Source organism: Aegilops tauschii, chromosome 4 (assembly GCF_002575655.3).
Source record: "Aegilops tauschii subsp. strangulata cultivar AL8/78 chromosome 4, Aet v6.0, whole genome shotgun sequence".
NCBI classification, from domain to species: Eukaryota; Viridiplantae; Streptophyta; class Magnoliopsida; order Poales; family Poaceae; genus Aegilops; species Aegilops tauschii.
In genome coordinates, this window is record NC_053038.3 from 90679586 (window position 1) to 90691393 (window position 11808).

The 11808-nt window shown below is 42.9% G+C and overlaps 1 long non-coding RNA gene across 1 annotated transcript; it reads left to right on the top strand.

Annotated features, from left to right (window-relative positions):
• Positions 1-9401: 9401 nt before the first annotated feature.
• Positions 9402-11507, top strand: LOC109776521 (uncharacterized). Its single transcript, XR_002236096.4, has 3 exons — positions 9402-9662; positions 10564-10636; positions 11091-11507. It is a non-coding gene; the product is annotated as an uncharacterized lncRNA (long non-coding RNA).
• The last annotated feature ends 301 nt before the right edge of the window (positions 11508-11808 follow it).

Sequence of the window (11808 nt, forward strand, 5' to 3'; positions counted from 1 at the left end):
CTCGTAACTCAAATATTCTCCTCCACGATCAGATCATAGAAACTTTATTTTCTTGTTATGATGATTTTCCACTTCACTCTGAAATTCTTTGAACTTTTCAAATGTTTCAGACTTATGTTTCATCAAGTAGATATACCCATATCTGCTCAAATCATCTGTGAAGGTAAGAAAATAACGATACCCGCCGCGAGCCTCAACACTCATCGGACCGCATACATCAGTGTGTATTATTTCCAACAAGTCTGTTTCTCGCTCCAATGTTCCGAAGAACGGAGTCTTAGTCATCTTTCCCATGAGGCATGGTTCGCAAGCATCAAGTGATTCCAAAACCCATCAGCATGGAGTTTCTTCATGCGCTTTACACCAATATGACCCAACCGGCAGTGCCACAAATAAGTTGCACTATCATTATTAAACTTATATCTTTTGGTTTCAATACTATGAATATGTGTGTCACTACTATCGAGATTTAACAAAAATAGACCACTCATCAAGGGTGCATGACCATAAAAGATATTACTCATATAAATAGAACAACCATTATTCTCTGATTTAAATGAATAACTATCTCGCATCAAACAAGATCCAGATATAATGTTCATGCTTAACGCTGGCACCAAATAATAATTATTCAGGTCTAAAACTAATCCTGAAGGTAGATGTAGAGGTAGCGTGCCGACGGCGATCACATCGACTTTGAAACCATTTCCCACGCGCATCGTCACCTCGTCCTTATCCAATCTTTGCTTAATCCGTAGCCCCTGTTTTGAGTTGCAAACATGAGCAACAGAACCAGTATCAAATACCCAGGCACTCAGTAAGGTACATATCAATAACATGTATATCAAATATACCTTTCACTTTGCCATCCTTCTTATCCGCCAAATACTTGGGGCAGTTCCGCTTCCAGTGACCAGTCCCTTTGCAGTAGAAGCACTCAGTCTCAGGTTTAGGTCCAGGCTTGGGCTTCTTCACTTGAGCAGCAACTTGCTTGCCGTTCTTCTTGAAGTTCCCCTTCTTCCCTTTACCCTTTTTCTTGAGACTAGTGGTCTTGTTGACCATCAACACTTGATGCTCCTTCTTGATTTCTACCTCCGCAGCCTTTAGCATTGCGAAGAGCTCGGGAATTGTCTTATCCATCCCTTGCATATTATAGTTCATCACAAAGCTTTTGTAGCTTGGTGGCAGTGATTGAAGAACTCTGTCAATGACACTATCAACCGGAAGATTAACTCCCGGTTGAGTCAAGTGATTATGGTACCCAGACATTTTGAGTATATGTTCACTGACAGAACTATTCTCCTCCATTTTGCAGCTGTAGACTTATTGGAGACTTCATATCTCTCAATCCGGCCATTTTCTTGAAATATTAACTTCAACTCCTGGAACATCTCATATGCTCCATCACGTTCAAAACGTCGTTGAAGTCCCGGTTCTAAGCCGTAAAGCATGGCACACTGAACTATCGAGTAGTCATCAGCTTTGCTCTGCCAGGCGTTCACAACGTCTGGCGTTGCTCCTGCAGCGGGTCTTGCACCTAGCGGTGCTTCCAGGACGTAATTCTTGTGTGCAGCAATGAGGATAATCACCAAGTTACGGACCCAGTCCGTGTAGTTGCTACCATCATCATTCAACTTAGCTTTCTCTAGGAACACATTAAAATTCAAAGGAACAGCACGGGCCATTGATCTACAACAACATAGGCATGCAAAATACTATCAGGTACTAAGTTCATGATAAATTAAAGTTCAATTAATCATATTACTTAAGAACTCCCACTTAGATAGACATCCCTCTTATCATCTAAGTGATCACGTGATCCAAATCAACTAAACCATGTCCGATCATCACGTGAGATGGAATAGTTTTCAATGGTGAACATCACTATGTTGATCATATCTACTATATGATTCACGCTCGACCTTTCGATCTCAGGGTTCCGAGGCCATATCTGCATATGCTAGGCTCGTCAAGTTTAACCCGAGTATTTTGCGTGTGCAAAACTGGCTTGCACCCGTTGTATGTGAAAGTAGAGCTTATCACACCCGATCATCACGTGGTGTCTTGGCACGACGAACTGTCGCAATGATGCATACTCAGGGAGAACACTTATACCTTGAAATTTAGTGAGAGATCATCTTATAATGCTACCGCCATACTAAGCAAAATAAGATGCATAAAGGATAAACATCACATGCAATCAATATAAGTGATATGATATGGCCATCATCATCTTGTGCCTTTGATCTCCATCTCCAAAGCACCGTCATGATCACCATCATCACTGGCTTGACACCTTGATCTCCATCGAAGCATCATTGTTGTCTCGCCAACTATTGCTTCTACGACTATCGCTACCGCTTAGTGATAAAGTAAAGCAATTACATGGCGATAGCATTTCATACAATAAAGCGACAACCATAAGGCTCCTTCCAGTTGCTGATAACTTTTACAAAACATGATCATCTCATACAACAATTTATATATCATCACGTCTTGACCATATCACATCACAACATGCCCTGCAAAAACAAGTTAGATGTCCTCTACTTTGTTGTTGCAAGTTTTACGTGGCTGCTATGGGCTTAGCAAGAACCATTCTTACCTACGCATCAAAACCACAATGATTTTTCGTCAAGTGTGCTGTTTTAACCTTCAACAAGGACTGGGCGTAGTCACACTCGATTCAACTAAAGTTGGAGAAACAGACACCCACTAGCCACCTGTGTGTGAAGCACGGCGGTAGAACCAGTCTCATGAACGCGGTCATGTAATGTCGGTCTGGGCCACTTCATCCAACAATATCGCCGAAACAAAGTATGACATGCTGGTAAGCAGTACGACTATTATCGCCCACAACTCTTTGTGTTCTACTCGTGCATATAACATCTACGCATAGACCTGGCACGGATGCCACTGTTGGGGAACGTAGTATTTAAAAAAAATTCCTACGATCGCGCGAGATCTATCTAGGAGAAGCATAGCAACAAGCGGGGAGAGTGTGTCTACGTACCCTCGTAGACCGAAAGCGGAAGCGTTAAGTAACGCGGTTGATGTAGTCGAACGTCTTCGCGATCCAACCGATCAAGTACCAAACGCACGGCACCTCCGCGATCTGCACACGTACAGCTCGGTGACGTCCCTCTAACTCTTTATCCAGCTGAGGCCGAGGGAGAGTTTCGTCAGCACGACGGCATGGTGACAGTGACGATGAAGTTACCGGCACAAGGCTTCGCCCTAAGCACTGCAACGATATGACCGAGGTGTGTTTCTGTGGAGGGGGGCACCGCACACGGCTAAGAGAAACTTTGGTGTGTCTTTGGGGTGCCCCTCTCCCACGTATATAAACGAGTGAGGGAGGAGGAGGCCGGCCAGGAGGAGGCACCCAAGGGGGGGAGTCCTACTCCAAGTAGGATCCCCCCCTTTCCTACTTCCACAAGGAGAAGTGGGGAAGGAGAGGGAGGAGTGAAGGAAAGGGGGGTCGGCCCCCTAGTCCAATTCGGTTTGGGCTAGGGGGGCGCGCGCAACACCTTGGCTTGCCTCCTCTCTTCCACCACTAGGCCCATGAGGCCCAATAACCCCCCGGGGGGTTCCGGTAACCCCGCGGTACTCTAGAAAATACCCGATACACCTCGGAACTATTTCGGTGTCCGAATATAGTCTTCCAATATATCAATCCTTATGTCTCGACCATTTCGAGACTCCTCGTCATGTCTGTGATCTCATCCGGGACTCCGAACTACCTTCGGTACATCAAAACACATAAACTCATAATACCGATCGTCATCGAACGTTAAGCGTGCGGACCCTACAGGTTCGAGAACTATGTAGACATGACTGAGACTCATCTCTGGTCAATATCCAATAGCGGAACCTGGATGCTCATATTGGCTCCCACATATTCTACGAAGATCTTTATCGGTCAAACCGCATAACAACATACGTTGTTCCCTTTGTCATCGGTATGTTACTTGCCCGAGATTCGATCGTCGGTATCACTATACCTAGTGCAATCTCGTTACCGGCAAGTCTCTTTACTCGTTCCGCAATGCATCATCTCGTAACTAACTCATTAGTTACATTGCTTGCAAGGCTTATAGTGATGTGCATTACCGAGAGGGCCCAGAGATACCTCTCCGACAATCGGAGTGACAAATCCTAATATCGATCTATGCCAACTCAACAAACACCATCGGAGACACCTGTAGAGCATCTTTATAATCACCCAGTTACGTTGTGACGTTTGATAGCACACTAAGTGTTCCTCCGGTATTTGGGAGTTGCATAATCTCATAGTCATAGGAACATGTATAAGTCATGAAGAAAGCAATAGCAATAAACTAAACGATCATAGTGCTAAGCTAACGGATGGGTCATGTCAATCATTCTCTAATGATGTGATCCCGTTCATCAAATGACAACTCATGTCTATGGCTAGGAAACTTAACCATCTTTGATTAACAAGCTATTTAAGTAGAGGCATACTAGTGACACTCTGTTTGTCTATGTATTCACACATGTACTAATTTTCCGGTTTAATACAATTCTAGCATGAATAATAAACATTTATCATGATATAAGAAAATATAAATAACAACTTTATTATTGCCTCTAGGGCATATTTCCTTCAATATGTTTGTGTGGCTGTATGACTATATATACCTAGTAGAACTGCTATATGTGTGTGGCTGTAAGACTACCTAGTACTGCTTATCATATATGCTATATTTATGTGAGGATGCATGTTGACTATATATGAAATTGTTATCTAGTACTACCTAGTACCTATAATGCTTTATGATATTGTATGACTACTCTATGACTATATGGATTTGTGGTTAATGATATTGTTATCTGGTATATGTGAAAATACAGTTTATTGAAACGGGGTACGAAGCGGGAAAAAATGATGAAAGATACAGCAATAGCGCGGGGATAGAAAAGCGCTACAGCTACTTAATAGTAGCGCGTTCTAGAAAAACGTTGTTGATATAGTCAATAGTAGTAGCGCGGGTATAGACCGCACTACTACTAACTGTTAGTTGTAGCGTCATAGTAGTAGCGCGGCTACCCGCGCTGCTGATAGCATCAACACACGCGCTACTACTAGGGTTTTCCCTTGTAGTGGAAGCAGCGGCGGCGGCGCTGCGGGAGGGAGAGGGTCACGCCGACGTGGGGCGGCGGTGACGTGAGTGTGCGGCGGCACGTAGGGTGGCGGCTGCAGGTCGCGTCGGTGCGGGCGGCCGAGGCGATCGGGAAGGCAGCGGCGGCGGCAGGGAAAGAAGCGTCGGCGGCGGCGGCAGGGAAAGAAGCGGCGGCGGCGAGCGCCGGGAAGGTGCGCGGGCGGCGGCGGCTGAATGGCGGCGGTGGCGGCGGCGGCGGCGGCGGCGGAAGCTAGGGTTAGAATCTAAAAACTGATACCATGTATGATGTATGAATTGCATGATGTATTGCTCATGTGCAAAGGCACGTATATATGATGTACAAAGAGGTCGGCCATGACCTCAACTATACAAGGAACTAGGAGGTGGGCCCAATACACAAATATGCACAACACATATACTCAACATCATGGTATCATATGCATGGAAAATGCATAGGAGTTCTCGGATGCCATCTATATGAATAGTAAAATAATGATAAATAAATAAATAACTGAAATTTGAGGGTGTCAAACCTAGTAGTTCATTCTACTCACATACGAAGTTTCGCGGAGAAATGACATTCGTGATATTTTTAATGAAAAAATACAGTCTGGCCTCGCGGGGGAATATCTGGTACTCCCACCCCTAGCGTGCTCCCGGTGCTTCAAAACTCGGTAGCACATTTTTAAATGTTCGAAAAATTCTGAAAAAAATTCAACACATTGACACAACATCAAAGTATGTTGTCAAAAAATATGAAATCAAAATTCGAAACGTAGCTTGAGAAACATAAATGACAAATTTCGACAGTAAATAGTACACAACATAAGTTGGGCTTTAGATTAGGCCCATTATGACATTGATGTCCATTTTGTCATTTCTGTATCTCGAGTTATGTTTCAAATTTTGATTTGAATTTTTTGACAACATACATTGATATCGTGTCAATGTGCTGGATTTTTTTCTGAAATTTTTGAACATTTTAAAATGTGCTACCGAGTTTGGAGCACCGGGAGCACCCTAAGGGTGGGAGTACCTGATATTTCCCCCTGGCCTATGATCCATTCAAACCGTTTTCTTTATATAATCGAATTTTTGTCTTTTTTACTGAGAATATTACGGATGTCATTTCTTCACGGAACTTTACACGGGAGTAGAGTGATCAACCATGTTTGATACCCCGGAATTTTAGTTTTTTTCCTAGTTTTTTTTTAACTATTCATATAGGTGCATGGCACCCAGAGCTCCTAAACAGTGAGGATTTGGAGCACTCGAGTGCTCTACCCCCTATATGATTATTCAGTTCAAAAAAAATTAGGAAATTAAAAAAAACTAGAATTTTGGGAGGTCAAACCTGGGTGCCAGTCTAGTCCTGTGTGAAGTTATGTGAAAAAATACCGGCAAATGCATTCTCGGTAAGACAAAAAAATCCTATGTATAAAAAAAACTATTTGGATGGATCGTAGACCGGACTGTATTTTCTTCACCATGGATACATTTCCTTTTATTTCATCACGAAACTTCACATGACAGTAGGTTGGGCAGATTTGATATCCCTAAATTCCAAAAAAAAAATCCTTGTATTTTGTGAACTTAATATTCATATAGGGTTGTGGAGCACCGAGGAGCTCATGTGCCTATATGAATATCAAATTGAAAAAATGCACAATATATAGCTCCTGGGTGATCCACCCTCTGTATAAATATTAAATTTAAAAAATACTAGAATTTCGGGATACCAACCCTGGGTGCCCATTTTACTCATGTATTTAGTTTCGTTAAGAAATGGCATATGTGGTATCCATGGCGAAGAAAATACAATCCGACCAACGATACATCCAAACCGTTTTCTCTATACATAGGAAGTTTTTGTCTTTTTACTGAGAATACCACGGATGTTATTTCTTCATGAACTTCAGAGGGGGTAGATTGGCCACCATCCTAAAGTTCCATATATTTTTTTGAATTTCCCTAGTATTTTCAAAAATTTAATATTCTTATGGGGGTGGAGCACCCGAAAGTTACAAATCCTCATCCTAATATTTCTCACTGTCGAGCCTTCTTCTGGGCCGCAGAGGAAACTTGCACCGGTGCTCAATACTTAGTTGCCTAGAAAAATGTTTGTAAGCCAAAAAAGTTCGGTGGTCTAGGTCTAAAAAATCTTCGTGTGCAGAATAATTGTCTACTAATGAAATTTGCTGTCAAAGCTCTGCTTCCGGATCAAACTCCGTGGCTAGATTGGATTGACCTACAACACCCAAATGCTCTCGTCACTCCACAAAACAGCCACTCTTTCCACTGCCAAGCCATAAACCACCAGCTACCAGCTTTACACACCATCTCCTTTGTCATCATAAATTCTGGAACCAACACTTATTTTTGGCTAGATATTTGGCTACACCAACAATCACTCGCTACTCTGTTTCCCTGCCTCTACTCGCATACCACTACCCCCCTCGCTCGTGTGGCTGTTGTTTTGAACCACGGTTTAGAATCAATCCTAAGGAACCGCCAAACATCTAATGCCGCTTTCGAGTTGTGCTCTTTGTTGTCTCTCCTGCAGGATTTCCAGGTGTCGCAGGGACCGGACGAGCGCTACCTAAACGGTGGCCTCCGTTTTTCTACACGGGCCGCCTATCAGCTGGTCATTGCAGACACTGATGACGACGCACATGCTATTGCCATCTGGTCTTCATGCGTTCCAAATCGTGTGAAAATCTTTGCATGGCTTCTGTTTCGTGGAAGACTCAACTCCAAAAGCAACCTACTCCGCAAGCACATCGTGGCAAACTCGCTATGTCCCCAATGTGGGTTTGACGGCGAGACCAGCTCGCACATCTTCATCGACTGCTCGCTCGCCCAAAGAATATGGCAGCGGATCGGACTATCACCACCCAACTCCATCGACAACCTTTGGGACTGCCGCCTCCCCAGCCAGGTAGACGCGCTAATATGGCACTCCATCCTCCACATTATCCTATGGAAGATGTGAGACTCCAGAAATGCCATGACTTTCAAGCAACAGAACCACCACAGCATCTTCACCCTCAAGCGAATCATCGACAACCTTATGCTATGGACGCACCGGATGAAGAAGCCGGCGCATAAACAGGCCGCCTCCTCATGGCGTTCCTATTTCTTATCACGATTACACGGCGTTCCTATTTCTTATCACGATTACACGTGCTTATGTAATCTACCTTTATAATCAGACAAACATTGGGTTACAAAACTAAGAAATATATTCAGGTGGGACCCCCCCTTGATTTTTCAAAACAATTTTTTTTTTCTCATTGTGGCTGTCTAGTAAGCAAATATGTACAATATTTAAAATTTCTCTTTATATATTTCTCATTGTACTTGCTCTAATCCGGATAGAAATATATAGTACTCCCTCTGTAACTAATATAGGAGCGTTTAGATCACTAGAGTAGGTAGTGATCTAAACGCTCCTATATGATCTAAACGCTCCTATATTAGTTTACAGAGGGAGTACTTCGTTCCTTCCTTCACCATGGGCGTGCACGTGCGACGTAATAGTTACCTCTATCTGTGTGTTCAATGTCAATTTACCTGTGGACTTGGACAATCAGTTTCGTCTTTCGATTTTAAATAAGAGATCTCGTACGTCAAACAATGTACACCTAGATCTGCGTGTTGATTGCTAATTTCCTTCTTCAGTTTTAAACAAGTGATCACTTCAAACAATGAACGTACTCTTACTCGCATTAACGTGCGATCCATCCAATGTCCGTCTGAATGTGTGAACGTGAATAGAGAGGATTACTCAGATGTGAGCTCCCTCCACGCTCTTAAAAGATTTCAAAATTGTGCGCTGGTCTCGCTGAAGGTTCAGACCAGCTCTGATCGAGAAATAAGAGATGGGCGCACGGTACACTCTTTGGGGTGGGTCTGTTGATTATTTGCATCGTTTTTTTGGAGTACTGTTGCGTTCTGGGGTATTTGTTGAACTTTCAGTACATAAAAGCATAATTTAATCCCTGGGTGCCGCAAAATTTTCGTTCTTTTCTCTTCGAAGCCTTTGATCTGGCGCTTTGCACGTCTGTATTGTAGATAATTACAATGGCGATATGAGTTCGGAGCTCTTTTACGGTGATTGAAGAGTTACATATTGTAATTTCGTGTAACTCCCTCACTGATTATTTTCCACCGTTGATTTCAACCTGTTAATTAAAAAATATGTTTAATGAATAAGGGTATTATGGTCCTGCGTTTTTTTAGTACTCCGCTGGTCAAACCCCCGCATCTGGCTAACCCATCTCGCGAGAGGGAGGCGCTGGGGCGAGGACGTGGGAGACGGCGGCGCAGGAGCGAGGACCTGGAGGCGAAGATGCCGGCGCGAGGTCTAGGAGGCGAAGCCCCGGCTGGTCTTGACGTAGTGGCCGCTGCCCCACATACGTCTCCGCCGACGCCTCCGTGAGGTTCTGGAGGGGACGCCGCCGCCGCGAGGCATTGGAGATCCCGGCTGCGCTCGGTCGTAATGGTGGATGAACAGAGGTATCTCTTCCCCTGCCCTCATCTCTTCCTCCCATCCATCCCTCCTCACACCTTGTGCTGGCGGTGTAAGCATGGAGCAACTGCACATTGCAGCACCTTGAAATAAAATTCAGTCAGCAGTGCATTCGCTAGTTTGCGCAACTTCCGCAGTCACTAATTGCATGATTAGCGATTGACCGCGTCTGGCACTTGAGCTGTCCTCGATGGCTGCAATGAAGCTGTTGCTGCTGACTGTTAGCACGCTGCTGCTGCTGCTACGTATTTGACATGCACGAATCATCAACACAAAACTCTCCAGGAAAAAGGGATATGATATGATTTTTTTTCTTCAGAAAAGAACATCATTTGGTTTGTCACACAAACCCACAAGTAGAAATTGCAGCCTTAAAGTTTCCAGAATCAACTGTTAACTGTGTATGCTTATGGTCATACTCCTGTATCATACACATACACAAGTTCAGGCCATATATGTATGAAGTTCTGTTAACTGTCTAGCCTTTATTTAGTAATGAAATCTTGAATTTTGGATTACTTGTAACAGCATGTTCAAACAATTGAAATCTTGCTGCAGCATACACATACAAGTTCAGGTCATGTAAACTATGGCTTGGAACAACTTAACTAGTGCTAATAACAGTTTCATACTTCAGTTGCATGTGTTTGTTTTGAAGTTCAGAACAGACACAGATTCAGAGTTCACAAATGTCTTACAACTTGTAGCATTCCCCAGTGGCAGTTGTTGTTTATAAACTACAGAGAACACTGATAATAAATCCCACTAAGCATATCAAAAGTCAGATATATGATAAACTATAGAGATTCTGCAATTTCTGAAGAGTTGTTAAATATTACTTGCTATGATAACGTTCTCAGACTATTCATAATCCTCGATTGTTATTAGAGTTCGTGTATTCCCTACGACAGCGAAAACGGCGTCAATTAAGGCAGCCACCGATTCGAACAGTGAGCATCAGGTACTCTATTTCAGCAGTCTATTTTATCAGATGTAGTTTAAACTCGTTGTGTTTAGTCTAGCAGATCATTTTTCCGTGGAGTCTACTAGATTTAGTATTGACCTTTTGTTCTATCTTTGTATACATGGCAGTAGTCATCAAGGAAATTTTAGACAATTGTACAACCCGACAGAGGAAAGGATTTCATAATACTGATTTTATCATTTCCTTTGCACTCGCTCTTATTCGACCATGCTTTCCTGCACATCACATAAAATTAAGTGTACTTAGGATTGATTTAGTGCAGTTGCAATAGTTTTGCTCCTGGTATATCATGCAGTAGCCAGCTCTATTTTTCTTTCTATTCAATGCAATTGATGACTTTGTTTAGTTCGTCATTAGGGCACTATAATCAATGTTTAGTAGCAATAAAATTTAGTGATTGTCCCATGTAAACTTGATTTTGTGGCTGCAGGTTTATTGTCTGTCTTGGGTGGTCATTGTAGCAGTAGTGTTTGTACTGGACAACCTTCAGCCACCGTTGTTTACTTCCAACTCGCCGGCCAGCCACCAAGGTCTACCTCCTGTCTCGTTGGATCGCCGGATAGCCGCTGTCGTTTACCTCGCGCCTTGCCGGACAGCACGGTCATCAAACTCTTTCTCACCGGGCAGCCACCGCCGTCTACCTCTGCCTCATAGTTAATTGTGTGCTAGCAATTCCTCCGGAGAATTTGTTAGGTTATTCTAACTCTACCATGTATCCATGATCCTGTTTTCTGAATATGTAATATTTTTAGTGATTTTCATTTTCATTTTATTTTCCATGGCGCTTCCATGATTAATTTCATTTTCTGGTATATATTTTCAAAGATTTTTATTTGCTTTTCCCTAATGGCCATGGTGTGAGAGCAGACTACTAGCGGGTTGGGCGTTGCACTGAAGAAGTTTATGCCAAAAAGAACTAAAACTAGACGCAAATTAAAATTCAGGAGCATTTTCGGTCAAAAATTGTTGAAAAAAAAAGTTCCCATAAAAGTTCTCAAAAATTCACACTACCCTCTATTCAATCTGGGAAAGTTTTAGAAGTTTTGGCGAATAAAAAGAGACAAAAGAAAATTTCAAATTCAGGACCATTTTGGCTCAAAATTTGCCAGAAAACAAGATTTCTGATTTGAAGAAGTTTTCTCGAACAT